This window comes from Anomaloglossus baeobatrachus, unplaced genomic scaffold (genome assembly GCF_048569485.1).
Source record: "Anomaloglossus baeobatrachus isolate aAnoBae1 unplaced genomic scaffold, aAnoBae1.hap1 Scaffold_600, whole genome shotgun sequence".
Lineage (NCBI taxonomy): Eukaryota > Metazoa > Chordata > Amphibia > Anura > Aromobatidae > Anomaloglossus > Anomaloglossus baeobatrachus.
This window is the reverse complement of record NW_027444965.1, coordinates 62,285-80,635: the sequence shown is the minus strand read 5'-3', so window position 1 is coordinate 80,635 and position 18,351 is coordinate 62,285. Positions and strand designations below refer to the sequence as shown.

Below are 18,351 nucleotides of genomic sequence, written 5' to 3'. Positions count from 1 at the left end.
ATACTAAGAATGGGCGGCCTATGAAAGAATTAGTACTTTCATTAAGTATACTAAACCGGCTAATTGGGAATAGACAAACTGTAAAAAGCCCTCTGAGAAAGCCCCTCTCTAACCTTTGTTAGTAAGCTTTTCTGTAGCCTGCCTGTTGATGTATTTTCGGTTTGAACAGTGCACAACATGAAGAGACGGAACACTGGCGGCTTGTCACAATGCCCCCTGATGACATCACAATAGCGCTGCTGCCTAGAAAACAAGCTGCGCAGAAGAAGTTGTTCTTTGGGTGGGAGGGTGGGCTAGTGGAAGGAGGGGGCAATCTCTTTTTTTCCCGGGTGGTAGGGGGATGACAGGAGAAGGGAAGCGGGTGGTGAGAAAGGTACAGAGGGCAGGGTTTGGGGGCTGGGAAGGAAAGGGAAAAGATTAGGGTTTGGGGATGATGAAAGGGCTTTCTACGGGTAAGGATGGCAAAGGGTGGCAGTGACGGAAAGTCAGGCAACCTGTCCTGTCCGTCTTTTTGTATCGTGAATTGGAAAGACTGCAAGGGGGAGGGGAGTTGCTTGCGCCCTAAAGGAGGAGTTATTCAGATTCATTGCAGTGGGCGGCGGCTGCAAAACGCACCATTCTTCTTGTTTTTGCTCTGCAAAGCAGCCTTTTCAAGGGTTGGCTTGGGTGACAAAATGTCTTGTGTAGGCGTGGGTTTGTCTCCCTCTCGCTCTCTCTCCCTAAGATGTGTCCGGCATAGGCCAGGGTGCCACTCGAGGCCCAAACCAATTCTGGTTATCGCTTCTCGGCCTTTTGGCTAAGATCAAGTGTAGTATCTGTTCTTATCAGTTTAATATCTGATACGTCCCCTATCTGGGGACCATATATTAAATGGATTTTTAGAACAGGGAGATGGAAAAAGAGCTTGCTCTGTCCACTCCACGCATTGACCTGGTATTGCAGTACCTCCAGGAACGGTGCACCCCTTCTTAACCCAGTTTCCAAAAGCAGAACTCGATTCACCTGATTCATATTAGCCCGATTAGCGAATTGAAATGAATTTTTATCTAACACACTTTTTACTTGCTTTATTCATCCAAATAGCAAACTCATCACCACTCAACTTCACCAACTCTGCTATGTCCCGTGCAGTATCTTGTTGTCAGTCTAATCTAGATCATGTGTAATTGAATGGAATAGATCCCTTTTGGACAAAGTGGAGTCAGATGCTGCAGTGACCACAGGTGTGAGAGGATCTACAATTGGCATCTGGTGTTATCTCTCTGCTTCCACTCCAAATAAAGTTACCTGTTGTTACCTGAACGTCAAATACTAAGAATGGGCGGCCTATGAAAGAATTAGTACTTTCATTAAGTATACTAAACCGGCTAATTGGGAATAGACAAACTGTAAAAAGCCCTCTGAGAAAGCCCCCCTCTAACCTTTGTTAGTAAGCTTTTCTGTAGCCTGCCTGTTGATGTATTTTCGGTTTGAACAGTGCACAACATGAAGAGACGGAACACTGGCGGCTTGTCACAATGCCCCCCGATGACATCACAATAGCGCTGCTGCCTAGAAAACAAGCTGCGCAGAAGAAGTTGTTCTTTGGGTGGGAGGGTGGGCTAGTGGAAGGAGGGGGCAATCTCTTTTTTTCCCGGGTGGTAGGGGGATGACAGGAGAAGGGAAGCGGGTGGTGAGAAAGGTACAGAGGGCAGGGTTTGGGGGCTGGGAAGGAAAGGGAAAAGATTAGGGTTTGGGGATGATGAAAGGGCTTTCTACGGGTAAGGATGGCAAAGGGTGGCAGTGACGGAAAGTCAGGCAACCTGTCCTGTCCGTCTTTTTGTATCGTGAATTGGAAAGACTGCAAGGGGGAGGGGAGTTGCTTGCGCCCTAAAGGAGGAGTTATTCAGATTCATTGCAGTGGGCGGCGGCTTCAAAACGCACCATTCTTCTTGTTTTTGCTCTGCAAAGCAGCCTTTTCAAGGGTTGGCTTGGGTGACAAAATGTCTTGTGTAGGCGTGGGTTTGTCTCCCTCTCGCTCTCTCTCCCTAAGATGTGTCCGGCATAGGCCAGGGTGCCACTCGAGGCCCAAACCAATTCTGGTTATCGCTTCTCGGCCTTTTGGCTAAGATCAAGTGTAGTATCTGTTCTTATCAGTTTAATATCTGATACGTCCCCTATCTGGGGACCATATATTAAATGGATTTTTAGAACAGGGAGATGGAAAAAGAGCTTGCTCTGTCCACTCCACGCATTGACCTGGTATTGCAGTACCTCCAGGAACGGTGCACCCCTTCTTAACCCAGTTTCCAAAAGCAGAACTCGATTCACCTGATTCATATTAGCCCGATTAGCGAATTGAAATGAATTTTTATCTAACACACTTTTTACTTGCTTTATTCATCCAAATAGCAAACTCATCACCACTCAACTTCACCAACTCTGCTATGTCCCGTGCAGTATCTTGTTGTCAGTCTAATCTAGATCATGTGTAATTGAATGGAATAGATCCCTTTTGGACAAAGTGGAGTCAGATGCTGCAGTGACCACAGGTGTGAGAGGATCTACAATTGGCATCTGGTGTTATCTCTCTGCTTCCACTCCAAATAAAGTTACCTGTTGTTACCTGAACGTCAAATACTAAGAATGGGCGGCCTATGAAAGAATTAGTACTTTCATTAAGTATACTAAACCGGCTAATTGGGAATAGACAAACTGTAAAAAGCCCTCTGAGAAAGCCCCTCTCTAACCTTTGTTAGTAAGCTTTTCTGTAGCCTGCCTGTTGATGTATTTTCGGTTTGAACAGTGCACAACATGAAGAGACGGAACACTGGCGGCTTGTCACAATGCCCCCCGATGACATCACAATAGCGCTGCTGCCTAGAAAACAAGCTGCGCAGAAGAAGTTGTTCTTTGGGTGGGAGGGTGGGCTAGTGGAAGGAGGGGGCAATCTCTTTTTTTCCCGGGTGGTAGGGGGATGACAGGAGAAGGGAAGCGGGTGGTGAGAAAGGTACAGAGGGCAGGGTTTGGGGGCTGGGAAGGAAAGGGAAAAGATTAGGGTTTGGGGATGATGAAAGGGCTTTCTACGGGTAAGGATGGCAAAGGGTGGCAGTGACGGAAAGTCAGGCAACCTGTCCTGTCCGTCTTTTTGTATCGTGAATTGGAAAGACTGCAAGGGGGAGGGGAGTTGCTTGCGCCCTAAAGGAGGAGTTATTCAGATTCATTGCAGTGGGCGGCGGCTGCAAAACGCACCATTCTTCTTGTTTTTGCTCTGCAAAGCAGCCTTTTCAAGGGTTGGCTTGGGTGACAAAATGTCTTGTGTAGGCGTGGGTTTGTCTCCCTCTCGCTCTCTCTCCCTAAGATGTGTCCGGCATAGGCCAGGGTGCCACTCGAGGCCCAAACCAATTCTGGTTATCGCTTCTCGGCCTTTTGGCTAAGATCAAGTGTAGTATCTGTTCTTATCAGTTTAATATCTGATACGTCCCCTATCTGGGGACCATATATTAAATGGATTTTTAGAACAGGGAGATGGAAAAAGAGCTTGCTCTGTCCACTCCACGCATTGACCTGGTATTGCAGTACCTCCAGGAACGGTGCACCCCTTCTTAACCCAGTTTCCAAAAGCAGAACTCGATTCACCTGATTCATATTAGCCCGATTAGCGAATTGAAATGAATTTTTATCTAACACACTTTTTACTTGCTTTATTCATCCAAATAGCAAACTCATCACCACTCAACTTCACCAACTCTGCTATGTCCCGTGCAGTATCTTGTTGTCAGTCTAATCTAGATCATGTGTAATTGAATGGAATAGATCCCTTTTGGACAAAGTGGAGTCAGATGCTGCAGTGACCACAGGTGTGAGAGGATCTACAATTGGCATCTGGTGTTATCTCTCTGCTTCCACTCCAAATAAAGTTACCTGTTGTTACCTGAACGTCAAATACTAAGAATGGGCGGCCTATGAAAGAATTAGTACTTTCATTAAGTATACTAAACCGGCTAATTGGGAATAGACAAACTGTAAAAAGCCCTCTGAGAAAGCCCCTCTCTAACCTTTGTTAGTAAGCTTTTCTGTAGCCTGCCTGTTGATGTATTTTCGGTTTGAACAGTGCACAACATGAAGAGACGGAACACTGGCGGCTTGTCACAATGCCCCCCGATGACATCACAATAGCGCTGCTGCCTAGAAAACAAGCTGCGCAGAAGAAGTTGTTCTTTGGGTGGGAGGGTGGGCTAGTGGAAGGAGGGGGCAATCTCTTTTTTTCCCGGGTGGTAGGGGGATGACAGGAGAAGGGAAGCGGGTGGTGAGAAAGGTACAGAGGGCAGGGTTTGGGGGCTGGGAAGGAAAGGGAAAAGATTAGGGTTTGGGGATGATGAAAGGGCTTTCTACGGGTAAGGATGGCAAAGGGTGGCAGTGACGGAAAGTCAGGCAACCTGTCCTGTCCGTCTTTTTGTATCGTGAATTGGAAAGACTGCAAGGGGGAGGGGAGTTGCTTGCGCCCTAAAGGAGGAGTTATTCAGATTCATTGCAGTGGGCGGCGGCTGCAAAACGCACCATTCTTCTTGTTTTTGCTCTGCAAAGCAGCCTTTTCAAGGGTTGGCTTGGGTGACAAAATGTCTTGTGTAGGCGTGGGTTTGTCTCCCTCTCGCTCTCTCTCCCTAAGATGTGTCCGGCATAGGCCAGGGTGCCACTCGAGGCCCAAACCAATTCTGGTTATCGCTTCTCGGCCTTTTGGCTAAGATCAAGTGTAGTATCTGTTCTTATCAGTTTAATATCTGATACGTCCCCTATCTGGGGACCATATATTAAATGGATTTTTAGAACAGGGAGATGGAAAAAGAGCTTGCTCTGTCCACTCCACGCATTGACCTGGTATTGCAGTACCTCCAGGAACGGTGCACCCCTTCTTAACCCAGTTTCCAAAAGCAGAACTCGATTCACCTGATTCATATTAGCCCGATTAGCGAATTGAAATGAATTTTTATCTAACACACTTTTTACTTGCTTTATTCATCCAAATAGCAAACTCATCACCACTCAACTTCACCAACTCTGCTATGTCCCGTGCAGTATCTTGTTGTCAGTCTAATCTAGATCATGTGTAATTGAATGGAATAGATCCCTTTTGGACAAAGTGGAGTCAGATGCTGCAGTGACCACAGGTGTGAGAGGATCTACAATTGGCATCTGGTGTTATCTCTCTGCTTCCACTCCAAATAAAGTTACCTGTTGTTACCTGAACGTCAAATACTAAGAATGGGCGGCCTATGAAAGAATTAGTACTTTCATTAAGTATACTAAACCGGCTAATTGGGAATAGACAAACTGTAAAAAGCCCTCTGAGAAAGCCCCTCTCTAACCTTTGTTAGTAAGCTTTTCTGTAGCCTGCCTGTTGATGTATTTTCGGTTTGAACAGTGCACAACATGAAGAGACGGAACACTGGCGGCTTGTCACAATGCCCCCCGATGACATCACAATAGCGCTGCTGCCTAGAAAACAAGCTGCGCAGAAGAAGTTGTTCTTTGGGTGGGAGGGTGGGCTAGTGGAAGGAGGGGGCAATCTCTTTTTTTCCCGGGTGGTAGGGGGATGACAGGAGAAGGGAAGCGGGTGGTGAGAAAGGTACAGAGGGCAGGGTTTGGGGGCTGGGAAGGAAAGGGAAAAGATTAGGGTTTGGGGATGATGAAAGGGCTTTCTACGGGTAAGGATGGCAAAGGGTGGCAGTGACGGAAAGTCAGGCAACCTGTCCTGTCCGTCTTTTTGTATCGTGAATTGGAAAGACTGCAAGGGGGAGGGGAGTTGCTTGCGCCCTAAAGGAGGAGTTATTCAGATTCATTGCAGTGGGCGGCGGCTGCAAAACGCACCATTCTTCTTGTTTTTGCTCTGCAAAGCAGCCTTTTCAAGGGTTGGCTTGGGTGACAAAATGTCTTGTGTAGGCGTGGGTTTGTCTCCCTCTCGCTCTCTCTCCCTAAGATGTGTCCGGCATAGGCCAGGGTGCCACTCGAGGCCCAAACCAATTCTGGTTATCGCTTCTCGGCCTTTTGGCTAAGATCAAGTGTAGTATCTGTTCTTATCAGTTTAATATCTGATACGTCCCCTATCTGGGGACCATATATTAAATGGATTTTTAGAACAGGGAGATGGAAAAAGAGCTTGCTCTGTCCACTCCACGCATTGACCTGGTATTGCAGTACCTCCAGGAACGGTGCACCCCTTCTTAACCCAGTTTCCAAAAGCAGAACTCGATTCACCTGATTCATATTAGCCCGATTAGCGAATTGAAATGAATTTTTATCTAACACACTTTTTACTTGCTTTATTCATCCAAATAGCAAACTCATCACCACTCAACTTCACCAACTCTGCTATGTCCCGTGCAGTATCTTGTTGTCAGTCTAATCTAGATCATGTGTAATTGAATGGAATAGATCCCTTTTGGACAAAGTGGAGTCAGATGCTGCAGTGACCACAGGTGTGAGAGGATCTACAATTGGCATCTGGTGTTATCTCTCTGCTTCCACTCCAAATAAAGTTACCTGTTGTTACCTGAACGTCAAATACTAAGAATGGGCGGCCTATGAAAGAATTAGTACTTTCATTAAGTATACTAAACCGGCTAATTGGGAATAGACAAACTGTAAAAAGCCCTCTGAGAAAGCCCCTCTCTAACCTTTGTTAGTAAGCTTTTCTGTAGCCTGCCTGTTGATGTATTTTCGGTTTGAACAGTGCACAACATGAAGAGACGGAACACTGGCGGCTTGTCACAATGCCCCCCGATGACATCACAATAGCGCTGCTGCCTAGAAAACAAGCTGCGCAGAAGAAGTTGTTCTTTGGGTGGGAGGGTGGGCTAGTGGAAGGAGGGGGCAATCTCTTTTTTTCCCGGGTGGTAGGGGGATGACAGGAGAAGGGAAGCGGGTGGTGAGAAAGGTACAGAGGGCAGGGTTTGGGGGCTGGGAAGGAAAGGGAAAAGATTAGGGTTTGGGGATGATGAAAGGGCTTTCTACGGGTAAGGATGGCAAAGGGTGGCAGTGACGGAAAGTCAGGCAACCTGTCCTGTCCGTCTTTTTGTATCGTGAATTGGAAAGACTGCAAGGGGGAGGGGAGTTGCTTGCGCCCTAAAGGAGGAGTTATTCAGATTCATTGCAGTGGGCGGCGGCTGCAAAACGCACCATTCTTCTTGTTTTTGCTCTGCAAAGCAGCCTTTTCAAGGGTTGGCTTGGGTGACAAAATGTCTTGTGTAGGCGTGGGTTTGTCTCCCTCTCGCTCTCTCTCCCTAAGATGTGTCTGGCATAGGCCAGGGTGCCACTCGAGGCCCAAACCAATTCTGGTTATCGCTTCTCGGCCTTTTGGCTAAGATCAAGTGTAGTATCTGTTCTTATCAGTTTAATATCTGATACGTCCCCTATCTGGGGACCATATATTAAATGGATTTTTAGAACAGGGAGATGGAAAAAGAGCTTGCTCTGTCCACTCCACGCATTGACCTGGTATTGCAGTACCTCCAGGAACGGTGCACCCCTTCTTAACCCAGTTTCCAAAAGCAGAACTCGATTCACCTGATTCATATTAGCCCGATTAGCGAATTGAAATGAATTTTTATCTAACACACTTTTTACTTGCTTTATTCATCCAAATAGCAAACTCATCACCACTCAACTTCACCAACTCTGCTATGTCCCGTGCAGTATCTTGTTGTCAGTCTAATCTAGATCATGTGTAATTGAATGGAATAGATCCCTTTTGGACAAAGTGGAGTCAGATGCTGCAGTGACCACAGGTGTGAGAGGATCTACAATTGGCATCTGGTGTTATCTCTCTGCTTCCACTCCAAATAAAGTTACCTGTTGTTACCTGAACGTCAAATACTAAGAATGGGCGGCCTATGAAAGAATTAGTACTTTCATTAAGTATACTAAACCGGCTAATTGGGAATAGACAAACTGTAAAAAGCCCTCTGAGAAAGCCCCTCTCTAACCTTTGTTAGTAAGCTTTTCTGTAGCCTGCCTGTTGATGTATTTTCGGTTTGAACAGTGCACAACATGAAGAGACGGAACACTGGCGGCTTGTCACAATGCCCCCCGATGACATCACAATAGCGCTGCTGCCTAGAAAACAAGCTGCGCAGAAGAAGTTGTTCTTTGGGTGGGAGGGTGGGCTAGTGGAAGGAGGGGGCAATCTCTTTTTTTCCCGGGTGGTAGGGGGATGACAGGAGAAGGGAAGCGGGTGGTGAGAAAGGTACAGAGGGCAGGGTTTGGGGGCTGGGAAGGAAAGGGAAAAGATTAGGGTTTGGGGATGATGAAAGGGCTTTCTACGGGTAAGGATGGCAAAGGGTGGCAGTGACGGAAAGTCAGGCAACCTGTCCTGTCCGTCTTTTTGTATCGTGAATTGGAAAGACTGCAAGGGGGAGGGGAGTTGCTTGCGCCCTAAAGGAGGAGTTATTCAGATTCATTGCAGTGGGCGGCGGCTGCAAAACGCACCATTCTTCTTGTTTTTGCTCTGCAAAGCAGCCTTTTCAAGGGTTGGCTTGGGTGACAAAATGTCTTGTGTAGGCGTGGGTTTGTCTCCCTCTCGCTCTCTCTCCCTAAGATGTGTCCGGCATAGGCCAGGGTGCCACTCGAGGCCCAAACCAATTCTGGTTATCGCTTCTCGGCCTTTTGGCTAAGATCAAGTGTAGTATCTGTTCTTATCAGTTTAATATCTGATACGTCCCCTATCTGGGGACCATATATTAAATGGATTTTTAGAACAGGGAGATGGAAAAAGAGCTTGCTCTGTCCACTCCACGCATTGACCTGGTATTGCAGTACCTCCAGGAACGGTGCACCCCTTCTTAACCCAGTTTCCAAAAGCAGAACTCGATTCACCTGATTCATATTAGCCCGATTAGCGAATTGAAATGAATTTTTATCTAACACACTTTTTACTTGCTTTATTCATCCAAATAGCAAACTCATCACCACTCAACTTCACCAACTCTGCTATGTCCCGTGCAGTATCTTGTTGTCAGTCTAATCTAGATCATGTGTAATTGAATGGAATAGATCCCTTTTGGACAAAGTGGAGTCAGATGCTGCAGTGACCACAGGTGTGAGAGGATCTACAATTGGCATCTGGTGTTATCTCTCTGCTTCCACTCCAAATAAAGTTACCTGTTGTTACCTGAACGTCAAATACTAAGAATGGGCGGCCTATGAAAGAATTAGTACTTTCATTAAGTATACTAAACCGGCTAATTGGGAATAGACAAACTGTAAAAAGCCCTCTGAGAAAGCCCCTCTCTAACCTTTGTTAGTAAGCTTTTCTGTAGCCTGCCTGTTGATGTATTTTCGGTTTGAACAGTGCACAACATGAAGAGACGGAACACTGGCGGCTTGTCACAATGCCCCCCGATGACATCACAATAGCGCTGCTGCCTAGAAAACAAGCTGCGCAGAAGAAGTTGTTCTTTGGGTGGGAGGGTGGGCTAGTGGAAGGAGGGGGCAATCTCTTTTTTTCCCGGGTGGTAGGGGGATGACAGGAGAAGGGAAGCGGGTGGTGAGAAAGGTACAGAGGGCAGGGTTTGGGGGCTGGGAAGGAAAGGGAAAAGATTAGGGTTTGGGGATGATGAAAGGGCTTTCTACGGGTAAGGATGGCAAAGGGTGGCAGTGACGGAAAGTCAGGCAACCTGTCCTGTCCGTCTTTTTGTATCGTGAATTGGAAAGACTGCAAGGGGGAGGGGAGTTGCTTGCGCCCTAAAGGAGGAGTTATTCAGATTCATTGCAGTGGGCGGCGGCTGCAAAACGCACCATTCTTCTTGTTTTTGCTCTGCAAAGCAGCCTTTTCAAGGGTTGGCTTGGGTGACAAAATGTCTTGTGTAGGCGTGGGTTTGTCTCCCTCTCGCTCTCTCTCCCTAAGATGTGTCCGGCATAGGCCAGGGTGCCACTCGAGGCCCAAACCAATTCTGGTTATCGCTTCTCGGCCTTTTGGCTAAGATCAAGTGTAGTATCTGTTCTTATCAGTTTAATATCTGATACGTCCCCTATCTGGGGACCATATATTAAATGGATTTTTAGAACAGGGAGATGGAAAAAGAGCTTGCTCTGTCCACTCCACGCATTGACCTGGTATTGCAGTACCTCCAGGAACGGTGCACCCCTTCTTAACCCAGTTTCCAAAAGCAGAACTCGATTCACCTGATTCATATTAGCCCGATTAGCGAATTGAAATGAATTTTTATCTAACACACTTTTTACTTGCTTTATTCATCCAAATAGCAAACTCATCACCACTCAACTTCACCAACTCTGCTATGTCCCGTGCAGTATCTTGTTGTCAGTCTAATCTAGATCATGTGTAATTGAATGGAATAGATCCCTTTTGGACAAAGTGGAGTCAGATGCTGCAGTGACCACAGGTGTGAGAGGATCTACAATTGGCATCTGGTGTTATCTCTCTGCTTCCACTCCAAATAAAGTTACCTGTTGTTACCTGAACGTCAAATACTAAGAATGGGCGGCCTATGAAAGAATTAGTACTTTCATTAAGTATACTAAACCGGCTAATTGGGAATAGACAAACTGTAAAAAGCCCTCTGAGAAAGCCCCTCTCTAACCTTTGTTAGTAAGCTTTTCTGTAGCCTGCCTGTTGATGTATTTTCGGTTTGAACAGTGCACAACATGAAGAGACGGAACACTGGTGGCTTGTCACAATGCCCCCCGATGACATCACAATAGCGCTGCTGCCTAGAAAACAAGCTGCGCAGAAGAAGTTGTTCTTTGGGTGGGAGGGTGGGCTAGTGGAAGGAGGGGGCAATCTCTTTTTTTCCCTGGTGGTAGGGGGATGACAGGAGAAGGGAAGCGGGTGGTGAGAAAGGTACAGAGGGCAGGGTTTGGGGGCTGGGAAGGAAAGGGAAAAGATTAGGGTTTGGGGATGATGAAAGGGCTTTCTACGGGTAAGGATGGCAAAGGGTGGCAGTGACGGAAAGTCAGGCAACCTGTCCTGTCCGTCTTTTTGTATCGTGAATTGGAAAGACTGCAAGGGGGAGGGGAGTTGCTTGCGCCCTAAAGGAGGAGTTATTCAGATTCATTGCAGTGGGCGGCGGCTGCAAAACGCACCATTCTTCTTGTTTTTGCTCTGCAAAGCAGCCTTTTCAAGGGTTGGCTTGGGTGACAAAATGTCTTGTGTAGGCGTGGGTTTGTCTCCCTCTCGCTCTCTCTCCCTAAGATGTGTCCGGCATAGGCCAGGGTGCCACTCGAGGCCCAAACCAATTCTGGTTATCGCTTCTCGGCCTTTTGGCTAAGATCAAGTGTAGTATCTGTTCTTATCAGTTTAATATCTGATACGTCCCCTATCTGGGGACCATATATTAAATGGATTTTTAGAACAGGGAGATGGAAAAAGAGCTTGCTCTGTCCACTCCACGCATTGACCTGGTATTGCAGTACCTCCAGGAACGGTGCACCCCTTCTTAACCCAGTTTCCAAAAGCAGAACTCGATTCACCTGATTCATATTAGCCCGATTAGCGAATTGAAATGAATTTTTATCTAACACACTTTTTACTTGCTTTATTCATCCAAATAGCAAACTCATCACCACTCAACTTCACCAACTCTGCTATGTCCCGTGCAGTATCTTGTTGTCAGTCTAATCTAGATCATGTGTAATTGAATGGAATAGATCCCTTTTGGACAAAGTGGAGTCAGATGCTGCAGTGACCACAGGTGTGAGAGGATCTACAATTGGCATCTGGTGTTATCTCTCTGCTTCCACTCCAAATAAAGTTACCTGTTGTTACCTGAACGTCAAATACTAAGAATGGGCGGCCTATGAAAGAATTAGTACTTTCATTAAGTATACTAAACCGGCTAATTGGGAATAGACAAACTGTAAAAAGCCCTCTGAGAAAGCCCCTCTCTAACCTTTGTTAGTAAGCTTTTCTGTAGCCTGCCTGTTGATGTATTTTCGGTTTGAACAGTGCACAACATGAAGAGACGGAACACTGGCGGCTTGTCACAATGCCCCCCGATGACATCACAATAGCGCTGCTGCCTAGAAAACAAGCTGCGCAGAAGAAGTTGTTCTTTGGGTGGGAGGGTGGGCTAGTGGAAGGAGGGGGCAATCTCTTTTTTTCCCGGGTGGTAGGGGGATGACAGGAGAAGGGAAGCGGGTGGTGAGAAAGGTACAGAGGGCAGGGTTTGGGGGCTGGGAAGGAAAGGGAAAAGATTAGGGTTTGGGGATGATGAAAGGGCTTTCTACGGGTAAGGATGGCAAAGGGTGGCAGTGACGGAAAGTCAGGCAACCTGTCCTGTCCGTCTTTTTGTATCGTGAATTGGAAAGACTGCAAGGGGGAGGGGAGTTGCTTGCGCCCTAAAGGAGGAGTTATTCAGATTCATTGCAGTGGGCGGCGGCTGCAAAACGCACCATTCTTCTTGTTTTTGCTCTGCAAAGCAGCCTTTTCAAGGGTTGGCTTGGGTGACAAAATGTCTTGTGTAGGCGTGGGTTTGTCTCCCTCTCGCTCTCTCTCCCTAAGATGTGTCCGGCATAGGCCAGGGTGCCACTCGAGGCCCAAACCAATTCTGGTTATCGCTTCTCGGCCTTTTGGCTAAGATCAAGTGTAGTATCTGTTCTTATCAGTTTAATATCTGATACGTCCCCTATCTGGGGACCATATATTAAATGGATTTTTAGAACAGGGAGATGGAAAAAGAGCTTGCTCTGTCCACTCCACGCATTGACCTGGTATTGCAGTACCTCCAGGAACGGTGCACCCCTTCTTAACCCAGTTTCCAAAAGCAGAACTCGATTCACCTGATTCATATTAGCCCGATTAGCGAATTGAAATGAATTTTTATCTAACACACTTTTTACTTGCTTTATTCATCCAAATAGCAAACTCATCACCACTCAACTTCACCAACTCTGCTATGTCCCGTGCAGTATCTTGTTGTCAGTCTAATCTAGATCATGTGTAATTGAATGGAATAGATCCCTTTTGGACAAAGTGGAGTCAGATGCTGCAGTGACCACAGGTGTGAGAGGATCTACAATTGGCATCTGGTGTTATCTCTCTGCTTCCACTCCAAATAAAGTTACCTGTTGTTACCTGAACGTCAAATACTAAGAATGGGCGGCCTATGAAAGAATTAGTACTTTCATTAAGTATACTAAACCGGCTAATTGGGAATAGACAAACTGTAAAAAGCCCTCTGAGAAAGCCCCTCTCTAACCTTTGTTAGTAAGCTTTTCTGTAGCCTGCCTGTTGATGTATTTTCGGTTTGAACAGTGCACAACATGAAGAGACGGAACACTGGCGGCTTGTCACAATGCCCCCCGATGACATCACAATAGCGCTGCTGCCTAGAAAACAAGCTGCGCAGAAGAAGTTGTTCTTTGGGTGGGAGGGTGGGCTAGTGGAAGGAGGGGGCAATCTCTTTTTTTCCCGGGTGGTAGGGGGATGACAGGAGAAGGGAAGCGGGTGGTGAGAAAGGTACAGAGGGCAGGGTTTGGGGGCTGGGAAGGAAAAGGAAAAGATTAGGGTTTGGGGATGATGAAAGGGCTTTCTACGGGTAAGGATGGCAAAGGGTGGCAGTGACGGAAAGTCAGGCAACCTGTCCTGTCCGTCTTTTTGTATCGTGAATTGGAAAGACTGCAAGGGGGAGGGGAGTTGCTTGCGCCCTAAAGGAGGAGTTATTCAGATTCATTGCAGTGGGCGGCGGCTGCAAAACGCACCATTCTTCTTGTTTTTGCTCTGCAAAGCAGCCTTTTCAAGGGTTGGCTTGGGTGACAAAATGTCTTGTGTAGGCGTGGGTTTGTCTCCCTCTCGCTCTCTCTCCCTAAGATGTGTCCGGCATAGGCCAGGGTGCCACTCGAGGCCCAAACCAATTCTGGTTATCGCTTCTCGGCCTTTTGGCTAAGATCAAGTGTAGTATCTGTTCTTATCAGTTTAATATCTGATACGTCCCCTATCTGGGGACCATATATTAAATGGATTTTTAGAACAGGGAGATGGAAAAAGAGCTTGCTCTGTCCACTCCACGCATTGACCTGGTATTGCAGTACCTCCAGGAACGGTGCACCCCTTCTTAACCCAGTTTCCAAAAGCAGAACTCGATTCACCTGATTCATATTAGCCCGATTAGCGAATTGAAATGAATTTTTATCTAACACACTTTTTACTTGCTTTATTCATCCAAATAGCAAACTCATCACCACTCAACTTCACCAACTCTGCTATGTCCCGTGCAGTATCTTGTTGTCAGTCTAATCTAGATCATGTGTAATTGAATGGAATAGATCCCTTTTGGACAAAGTGGAGTCAGATGCTGCAGTGACCACAGGTGTGAGAGGATCTACAATTGGCATCTGGTGTTATCTCTCTGCTTCCACTCCAAATAAAGTTACCTGTTGTTACCTGAACGTCAAATACTAAGAATGGGCGGCCTATGAAAGAATTAGTACTTTCATTAAGTATACTAAACCGGCTAATTGGGAATAGACAAACTGTAAAAAGCCCTCTGAGAAAGCCCCTCTCTAACCTTTGTTAGTAAGCTTTTCTGTAGCCTGCCTGTTGATGTATTTTCGGTTTGAACAGTGCACAACATGAAGAGACGGAACACTGGCGGCTTGTCACAATGCCCCCCGATGACATCACAATAGCGCTGCTGCCTAGAAAACAAGCTGCGCAGAAGAAGTTGTTCTTTGGGTGGGAGGGTGGGCTAGTGGAAGGAGGGGGCAATCTCTTTTTTTCCCGGGTGGTAGGGGGATGACAGGAGAAGGGAAGCGGGTGGTGAGAAAGGTACAGAGGGCAGGGTTTGGGGGCTGGGAAGGAAAGGGAAAAGATTAGGGTTTGGGGATGATGAAAGGGCTTTCTACGGGTAAGGATGGCAAAGGGTGGCAGTGACGGAAAGTCAGGCAACCTGTCCTGTCCGTCTTTTTGTATCGTGAATTGGAAAGACTGCAAGGGGGAGGGGAGTTGCTTGCGCCCTAAAGGAGGAGTTATTCAGATTCATTGCAGTGGGCGGCGGCTGCAAAACGCACCATTCTTCTTGTTTTTGCTCTGCAAAGCAGCCTTTTCAAGGGTTGGCTTGGGTGACAAAATGTCTTGTGTAGGCGTGGGTTTGTCTCCCTCTCGCTCTCTCTCCCTAAGATGTGTCCGGCATAGGCCAGGGTGCCACTCGAGGCCCAAACCAATTCTGGTTATCGCTTCTCGGCCTTTTGGCTAAGATCAAGTGTAGTATCTGTTCTTATCAGTTTAATATCTGATACGTCCCCTATCTGGGGACCATATATTAAATGGATTTTTAGAACAGGGAGATAGAAAAAGAGCTTGCTCTGTCCACTCCACGCATTGACCTGGTATTGCAGTACCTCCAGGAACGGTGCACCCCTTCTTAACCCAGTTTCCAAAAGCAGAACTCGATTCACCTGATTCATATTAGCCCGATTAGCGAATTGAAATGAATTTTTATCTAACACACTTTTTACTTGCTTTATTCATCCAAATAGCAAACTCATCACCACTCAACTTCACCAACTCTGCTATGTCCCGTGCAGTATCTTGTTGTCAGTCTAATCTAGATCATGTGTAATTGAATGGAATAGATCCCTTTTGGACAAAGTGGAGTCAGATGCTGCAGTGACCACAGGTGTGAGAGGATCTACAATTGGCATCTGGTGTTATCTCTCTGCTTCCACTCCAAATAAAGTTACCTGTTGTTACCTGAACGTCAAATACTAAGAATGGGCGGCCTATGAAAGAATTAGTACTTTCATTAAGTATACTAAACCGGCTAATTGGGAATAGACAAACTGTAAAAAGCCCTCTGAGAAAGCCCCTCTCTAACCTTTGTTAGTAAGCTTTTCTGTAGCCTGCCTGTTGATGTATTTTCGGTTTGAACAGTGCACAACATGAAGAGACGGAACACTGGCGGCTTGTCACAATGCCCCCCGATGACATCACAATAGCGCTGCTGCCTAGAAAACAAGCTGCGCAGAAGAAGTTGTTCTTTGGGTGGGAGGGTGGGCTAGTGGAAGGAGGGGGCAATCTCTTTTTTTCCCGGGTGGTAGGGGGATGACAGGAGAAGGGAAGCGGGTGGTGAGAAAGGTACAGAGGGCAGGGTTTGGGGGCTGGGAAGGAAAGGGAAAAGATTAGGGTTTGGGGATGATGAAAGGGCTTTCTACGGGTAAGGATGGCAAAGGGTGGCAGTGACGGAAAGTCAGGCAACCTGTCCTGTCCGTCTTTTTGTATCGTGAATTGGAAAGACTGCAAGGGGGAGGGGAGTTGCTTGCGCCCTAAAGGAGGAGTTATTCAGATTCATTGCAGTGGGCGGCGGCTGCAAAACGCACCATTCTTCTTGTTTTTGCTCTGCAAAGCAGCCTTTTCAAGGGTTGGCTTGGGTGACAAAATGTCTTGTGTAGGCGTGGGTTTGTCTCCCTCTCGCTCTCTCTCCCTAAGATGTGTCCGGCATAGGCCAGGGTGCCACTCGAGGCCCAAACCAATTCTGGTTATCGCTTCTCGGCCTTTTGGCTAAGATCAAGTGTAGTATCTGTTCTTATCAGTTTAATATCTGATACGTCCCCTATCTGGGGACCATATATTAAATGGATTTTTAGAACAGGGAGATGGAAAAAGAGCTTGCTCTGTCCACTCCACGCATTGACCTGGTATTGCAGTACCTCCAGGAACGGTGCACCCCTTCTTAACCCAGTTTCCAAAAGCAGAACTCGATTCACCTGATTCATATTAGCCCGATTAGCGAATTGAAATGAATTTTTATCTAACACACTTTTTACTTGCTTTATTCATCCAAATAGCAAACTCATCACCACTCAACTTCACCAACTCTGCTATGTCCCGTGCAGTATCTTGTTGTCAGTCTAATCTAGATCATGTGTAATTGAATGGAATAGATCCCTTTTGGACAAAGTGGAGTCAGATGCTGCAGTGACCACAGGTGTGAGAGGATCTACAATTGGCATCTGGTGTTATCTCTCTGCTTCCACTCCAAATAAAGTTACCTGTTGTTACCTGAACGTCAAATACTAAGAATGGGCGGCCTATGAAAGAATTAGTACTTTCATTAAGTATACTAAACCGGCTAATTGGGAATAGACAAACTGTAAAAAGCCCTCTGAGAAAGCCCCTCTCTAACCTTTGTTAGTAAGCTTTTCTGTAGCCTGCCTGTTGATGTATTTTCGGTTTGAACAGTGCACAACATGAAGAGACGGAACACTGGCGGCTTGTCACAATGCCCCCCGATGACATCACAATAGCGCTGCTGCCTAGAAAACAAGCTGCGCAGAAGAAGTTGTTCTTTGGGTGGGAGGGTGGGCTAGTGGAAGGAGGGGGCAATCTCTTTTTTTCCCGGGTGGTAGGGGGATGACAGGAGAAGGGAAGCGGGTGGTGAGAAAGGTACAGAGGGCAGGGTTTGGGGGCTGGGAAGGAAAGGGAAAAGATTAGGGTTTGGGGATGATGAAAGGGCTTTCTACGGGTAAGGATGGCAAAGGGTGGCAGTGACGGAAAGTCAGGCAACCTGTCCTGTCCGTCTTTTTGTATCGTGAATTGGAAAGACTGCAAGGGGGAGGGGAGTTGCTTGCGCCCTAAAGGAGGAGTTATTCAGATTCATTGCAGTGGGCGGCGGCTGCAAAACGCACCATTCTTCTTGTTTTTGCTCTGCAAAGCAGCCTTTTCAAGGGTTGGCTTGGGTGACAAAATGTCTTGTGTAGGCGTGGGTTTGTCTCCCTCTCGCTCTCTCTCCCTAAGATGTGTCCGGCATAGGCCAGGGTGCCACTCGAGGCCCAAACCAATTCTGGTTATCGCTTCTCGGCCTTTTGGCTAAGATCAAGTGTAGTATCTGTTCTTATCAGTTTAATATCTGATACGTCCCCTATCTGGGGACCATATATTAAATGGATTTTTAGAACAGGGAGATGGAAAAAGAGCTTGCTCTGTCCACTCCACGCATTGACCTGGTATTGCAGTACCTCCAGGAACGGTGCACCCCTTCTTAACCCAGTTTCCAAAAGCAGAACTCGATTCACCTGATTCATATTAGCCCGATTAGCGAATTGAAATGAATTTTTATCTAACACACTTTTTACTTGCTTTATTCATCCAAATAGCAAACTCATCACCACTCAACTTCACCAACTCTGCTATGTCCCGTGCAGTATCTTGTTGTCAGTCTAATCTAGATCATGTGTAATTGAATGGAATAGATCCCTTTTGGACAAAGTGGAGTCAGATGCTGCAGTGACCACAGGTGTGAGAGGATCTACAATTGGCATCTGGTGTTATCTCTCTGCTTCCACTCCAAATAAAGTTACCTGTTGTTACCTGAACGTCAAATACTAAGAATGGGCGGCCTATGAAAGAATTAGTACTTT

At 46.7% G+C, this 18,351-nt stretch overlaps 14 non-coding genes across 14 annotated transcripts; all 14 read left to right on the top strand.

Moving 5' to 3' along the window:
- Window positions 1–776: 776 nt before the first annotated feature.
- Window positions 777–967, top strand: LOC142285523 (U2 spliceosomal RNA). Its single transcript, XR_012746900.1, has one exon. It is a non-coding gene; the product is annotated as a U2 spliceosomal RNA (small nuclear RNA).
- A 1,117-nt stretch (window positions 968–2,084) lies between these two features.
- LOC142285522 (U2 spliceosomal RNA) lies at window positions 2,085–2,275 on the top strand. Its single transcript, XR_012746899.1, has one exon. It is a non-coding gene; the product is annotated as a U2 spliceosomal RNA (small nuclear RNA).
- A 1,117-nt stretch (window positions 2,276–3,392) lies between these two features.
- On the top strand, window positions 3,393–3,583 carry LOC142285521 (U2 spliceosomal RNA). Its single transcript, XR_012746898.1, has one exon. It is a non-coding gene; the product is annotated as a U2 spliceosomal RNA (small nuclear RNA).
- A 1,117-nt stretch (window positions 3,584–4,700) lies between these two features.
- LOC142285520 (U2 spliceosomal RNA) lies at window positions 4,701–4,891 on the top strand. The gene has a single exon (XR_012746897.1). It is a non-coding gene; the product is annotated as a U2 spliceosomal RNA (small nuclear RNA).
- A 1,117-nt stretch (window positions 4,892–6,008) lies between these two features.
- LOC142285518 (U2 spliceosomal RNA) lies at window positions 6,009–6,199 on the top strand. The gene has a single exon (XR_012746896.1). It is a non-coding gene; the product is annotated as a U2 spliceosomal RNA (small nuclear RNA).
- A 1,117-nt stretch (window positions 6,200–7,316) lies between these two features.
- On the top strand, window positions 7,317–7,507 carry LOC142285517 (U2 spliceosomal RNA). Its single transcript, XR_012746895.1, has one exon. It is a non-coding gene; the product is annotated as a U2 spliceosomal RNA (small nuclear RNA).
- Window positions 7,508–8,624: 1,117 nt separating this feature from the next.
- On the top strand, window positions 8,625–8,815 carry LOC142285516 (U2 spliceosomal RNA). The gene has a single exon (XR_012746894.1). It is a non-coding gene; the product is annotated as a U2 spliceosomal RNA (small nuclear RNA).
- Window positions 8,816–9,932: 1,117 nt separating this feature from the next.
- On the top strand, window positions 9,933–10,123 carry LOC142285515 (U2 spliceosomal RNA). Its single transcript, XR_012746893.1, has one exon. It is a non-coding gene; the product is annotated as a U2 spliceosomal RNA (small nuclear RNA).
- Window positions 10,124–11,240: 1,117 nt separating this feature from the next.
- On the top strand, window positions 11,241–11,431 carry LOC142285514 (U2 spliceosomal RNA). Its single transcript, XR_012746892.1, has one exon. It is a non-coding gene; the product is annotated as a U2 spliceosomal RNA (small nuclear RNA).
- Window positions 11,432–12,548: 1,117 nt separating this feature from the next.
- Window positions 12,549–12,739, top strand: LOC142285513 (U2 spliceosomal RNA). Its single transcript, XR_012746891.1, has one exon. It is a non-coding gene; the product is annotated as a U2 spliceosomal RNA (small nuclear RNA).
- A 1,117-nt stretch (window positions 12,740–13,856) lies between these two features.
- LOC142285511 (U2 spliceosomal RNA) lies at window positions 13,857–14,047 on the top strand. The gene has a single exon (XR_012746889.1). It is a non-coding gene; the product is annotated as a U2 spliceosomal RNA (small nuclear RNA).
- A 1,117-nt stretch (window positions 14,048–15,164) lies between these two features.
- On the top strand, window positions 15,165–15,355 carry LOC142285464 (U2 spliceosomal RNA). Its single transcript, XR_012746856.1, has one exon. It is a non-coding gene; the product is annotated as a U2 spliceosomal RNA (small nuclear RNA).
- A 1,117-nt stretch (window positions 15,356–16,472) lies between these two features.
- Window positions 16,473–16,663, top strand: LOC142285510 (U2 spliceosomal RNA). The gene has a single exon (XR_012746888.1). It is a non-coding gene; the product is annotated as a U2 spliceosomal RNA (small nuclear RNA).
- Window positions 16,664–17,780: 1,117 nt separating this feature from the next.
- LOC142285509 (U2 spliceosomal RNA) lies at window positions 17,781–17,971 on the top strand. The gene has a single exon (XR_012746887.1). It is a non-coding gene; the product is annotated as a U2 spliceosomal RNA (small nuclear RNA).
- Window positions 17,972–18,351: the final 380 nt, after the last annotated feature.